A 5,126-nucleotide genomic window follows, 5' to 3' on the forward strand; every position below is an offset into this window, starting at 1 on the left:
CTCTGGGATGCCAGGAGCTGAGAGATATCTTAGGATCCACAGGTATATCTTTGAGTTATGTTCAATGGAACTAGCATGGATTTGAAGGAAGTGTAGGAGAAAAGCCAGACAGGCCTCAGTCTCTCCTTCCTCTTAAAATTCTATTTAATAGGATAAAATGTACCTACAGACATACTCAACTGTGCATGGAATCGTGGAGAGAGATTTAAGAAAACAATGATGTGAATGGCCGAGCAATAGCACAGCCAGGAGGTTGTTTTCCTTGCACATGGCCAACCCAGATTTTATCCCCAGCATCCTATATGATCCCCCGAGCCTATCAGGAGTGATTTCTGAGTGCAGAGCCAGGAGTAATCTCTGAGTGCCACTGGATGTGGCCCCCAAATAAACAAACAAACAAACAAACAAACAAGAATGAAGTGAAGTTTTACATTAGTTACAGACACCTTACCAAGAAATGGTGCTGAAGGAATGAAATGTTACCAAGTGAGAACACCCATTGGGAAGGGCGTGGAGGGTGTTGTTAGCTATTTTTTTTTTAAATTAGGTTTTAATAGCTGCATTTGTTTAAAGAGGAAAAAATGCTTGGTGGTGAGTTCTGGAATGTACATTAATCTTGCTAATGACACCACAGTTCATGGTTGGCAAAACAGGACTTTTGAATCAACTTTAATGTGTGTGTGTGTGTGTGTGTGTGTGTGTGTGTGTGTGTTAGTTGTACTTCTCTGGAGAAATAAGACCAGAACACTAGAGATATGAAAAGTGCATGAAGACAGGATACAGGATTTCCTACGATTTTATGTTGTTCTTAATTAGGAAGCATATTGGCAGCAAATGCTAACATGTGTTAGGATGTTTAGCTGTAGCCAAATAAATGTTTTTCTATTGCAACTCTGAATTCCATGCCTTGTCAGAACCCAGGCAATTCTGCTCATGGCTTACAAACTCCCTGTACAAGTCACCTCAGGGATCCATTTTCTGTTGGCTCATGAGACAGAATGAATTTGATCACATGTTTCCCTGAAGGTCATTTTCAACACAGGGTGGAAGTCAGTGATTGGAGGACCGTGACCTCTGCTTTTAGAGTAGCTTTATTAAGTGGTACTTGGCAATGGGATTCAGTTTGATGCTGAGGCATCCACAAGTCAACACAACACCAATAAGACTTAACCTTGTCTTGATGAAGGAGAAAGGTAAACAATAAAAACTCTCAGGGAACAAGGATGATGAGTCTGGATAACTCCATTAGAGATGCATTTTGCTTGTGTACACAGAAACTACGTAGAAGTGATTCTCATTTGCTCATTCAAATCATTATTTGGTGGGACCAGAGTAATAGGACAGTGGGTAGGGTACTTGCTTTGTATACGGCTAGCCTGGGTTTGGTCTCTAGCATCCTATAAGGTCCTCCAGTACAGCCAGAAGTGATTAGATTGATAACTCAACACAGAGCCAGGAGTAAATACTGAGACCTGCCAGTGTAGCCCAGAACAATCAACAGTAAAAACTAAAGGTCCACTACAAAGGAAGAGATAAACCTATTGGTTTATCTAAAGTTCCCGAGTACACTGAAAATGAATAAATTAAACTAAAGAGGCTTACTTTCCCACTTAGGCAGGAAAATAATCATATTTTAGACGACGAGATGCATTATCATAACATTTGCATTAACATTCAATGAAACAAATGTATGTACTAGGGGAATGTTCTTTAGTTATAACTGAAGTCCAACTACAAACATGTTTGTAATCATGATGCTTACATAAAGATATATTAAAAATGCTTAGAGCAATGGCACATGTTTTGGGAAGATGTATACACTATAGTAGTTCTACCTAAGAGAAGGAATCAAAATGAATAAAATTGTACAAGTGAAGATTTAATGCACCTTTCTTTAAATTAATGTTTAGTGTTTGGGGTTTGGGTCATACCTGGCAGTGCTCAGAACTTATTCCTGGCTTTGCACTCAGGTTTCACTCCTGGAGAACCTAGAAGACCATATGCGGTGCTGGGGATTGAACCCAGGTTAGTTGCTTGCAAGGCAACTGCAATTTCCTGATGTATTATAACTCTGGCCCCATTAGTAGCTACTGTTTTTTGTTTGTTTAAAATTAGTTCCTTAAAAATATTAACTTTAAAAGAAAGTATTCCTGCTCCAAAATAAAAAAATTAATTGAACAAGTTATGCTAATGATGCTGCTGTATTTAAAAATTCATTATCCATATTTTTTATAGTTGGATTTTAGGTTGTAAGTTGCTTGTTCATCATGATATGTTTTGAGAAGTGACTGAGCTACAGATGATTCTATTTGTATCTGAGAAATCTTAAGGCTGTTTAAAGCTGGTCTTTTCACTGCTGGGTCAAAGAAATTTTACATGTATGTAAGTGCCACAACATAAAACCATGTAACTACTTCTTGGAGGAGAATTATCTCATCTTTTAACATCAACCATCAATTAACTTCATGTTCTAATGTCATATTGAAAGTTTCACTCTCAAAGTCTTTGTCTGGAACTCTTCAACTCTCTCCCACATGAGTGTCTTTGTGCATGTTAATTACTCTTTCTGGAACATTCTTCCCCCATGTTTTCCATGATCAATTTCCTTACTTCATCCCTGTGTGCCCTCATTAATCCTCATTCTGAAAACTTCCCCTAATCTCTCCACTTTCCTTGTTCTCCTTGCTGGTGTGTCCTGCTCTTCACCAGTTTGCTTACAATTATTTTTAATCTTTTCCTCTACAATGCACGTCTTAAAGCAGAGGAGAGTTTCTTTTAATTTTATTGCTATGCCTCAATGCATAGGATGGTGCTAGAGCATACAACGTGTTCGACGGATTGTTTCCTGCTGATGTTCTTGTAACTTGTTCTATATCCCCATGTAACATTGCTTTGGAAATTGTTAAATCCTTTTTCTGCACCTTTAAAATTAAAACTGCTATTAATCTTAAGAGCCCTCACCCGTACTTCTAAACTGCCAATTTCTTTCTCCCAAAAACAATACCACACAGGCTATTGCTAAAAAGGTTAACAAAAACAAAAGTGAGAATTTATCAAAGATCATTTAGTTAGGGAAAGGGGAATTTGTTCTCCTGCTATATATTCTTTTTTTTGTTTGATTTTTGGGTCACACCCGGCAGTGCTCAGGGAGTACTCCTGTCTTTATGCTCTGAAATCAGTCCTGGCAGGCTTGGGGGACCATATGGGATGCCGGGGTTCAAACCACCTTCTTCTGCATGCAAGGCAAATGCCCTACCTCCATGCCATCTCTCCAGCCCCATCCTTCTATAATTTCTTAAATAAAGACCATTGGGCTTATATACCACATTGTTAAAGAATTATGATATAAAATGACTCTCAGAACTAATTTTTGAGAAGAAAACCTCCTTTCAAAGCAGCCAACTCTTTGTAGTTATAAATTAGGGATGAGATAAAGTGAAGACCTGGGAATATATTGGGACCTTCCAAAGTCTCCTAATAATTCTCAAGGAGTTGTTTAGGGAAGATGCAAAGTAGGCAACAGGATGAAACTCAGGCTGTGGTCTTACTTAGTTTGGTTCCAAAGACAAGATCACCGGTGAGAGAACTAGAACAGCAGAGCAGAATGATGTTATGAGAAGCCTACAGGTCATGAGGACAAGCTTCATGGAGGTGAAACCTCATTTATTGTGAATAAGGTATAGGCTTAAGATATGGAGAACACAGGCTGGAGTGATAGGGCAGGAATAGGGCATTTGCCTTGCATGTGGCTGACCCAGGACGGACCTTGGTTTGATCCCCCAGCATCCCATATGGTCCCCCAAGCCAGGAGCGAGTTCTGAGTGCATAGCCAAGAGTAACCCCTGAATGTCACTGGATGTGGCCCAAAAACAAACAACAACAACAAAAAGATATGAAGAACACACTATATCAGTTCCAATGTTTCTTTGTCTCTCCTCACCAAAGAGAGTAGAAGATATTTCATATGTAGCATTTTTAATTTTAGGTCACTTAGATGTTCTTCTCTAGACTATATTTTTGCATGTGCGTAGCCACTCAAAACAAGAGTAAAACTGAAACCCTCACAAAAGAACAGATGTACAAGGAAAATTATATGTTGCTTAGCATTAGGGAAAAATAACTACTCTCTACAAGGTATACTAATATGATATATACATATGTACAAATATATATTACAGGCTAAGTCATGGATTGAATAGTCTCATTAGGATACTGAATATTTTACAATATAGGTAATTTTAATAAAACATATCTATATGCCATTGTTTTGGCAATCTCTAAACTAGTTATAAACATTTATATAGTAGATACATAGGTATGTACATAGTATAGACACAGACAAAATATGTCAATTACATTGAATATACATACATACATACATATATATACATACATATATATACATACATACATACATATATATATATATACATATATATATATATATATATATACTAACCATATGCAGAAGTCCAAGCTGGATTATCATCAACTATATCTACCTATATTTTTTCTTGAGATTTTATTCCTCAAAGATCAAGATTTACTTATTTTAGTTTTCAATGCCCATTTGATGAAAGAAATGAAAGAATATGAAAATTGGAATTCTTTCATTATTATTCTTTTTCTAGTGGAGTGTACCAATGGGAAACATGCTTTCCACCAGATGATTGGTCTTCAGAAATGTCACTTGATGAGATCTAGAAATCATTATCTTCATACTCCATCACAGTGATTTCAACCATGGCTCAAGACAATGGAATATGAAAGAAGAGAGTGGCAGAACCCAGACTCAAAAAGTGATGACTGTCTGACCATCAACTCAAGGCATGGCAAAGCATGAGGGATATTGGGGAAAAATGCATGTACCTGAATGATTTACTTATTGAAAGCCACTCCCTCCCCACTCCAATTACAACTTTGGCTTGGGTTCTTTCCTCTGCACTTGAGTCTGTCATTGCTTGGCTGGCCTGACTGTCTCTTTGGAATTGATAATGAGGTTCAAGAGAGGTAAAACCTGCACTGAGCACGTCATTCCCAGTTAGCACCTTTTCCAGGATGGCAGCCACTATTGTTTTATTATGTCCCTGATCAGCTGTCACTATTCATAAAGTAATCACTGCCAT

Source organism: Suncus etruscus, chromosome 11 (genome assembly GCF_024139225.1).
Source record: "Suncus etruscus isolate mSunEtr1 chromosome 11, mSunEtr1.pri.cur, whole genome shotgun sequence".
NCBI classification, from domain to species: Eukaryota; Metazoa; Chordata; class Mammalia; order Eulipotyphla; family Soricidae; genus Suncus; species Suncus etruscus.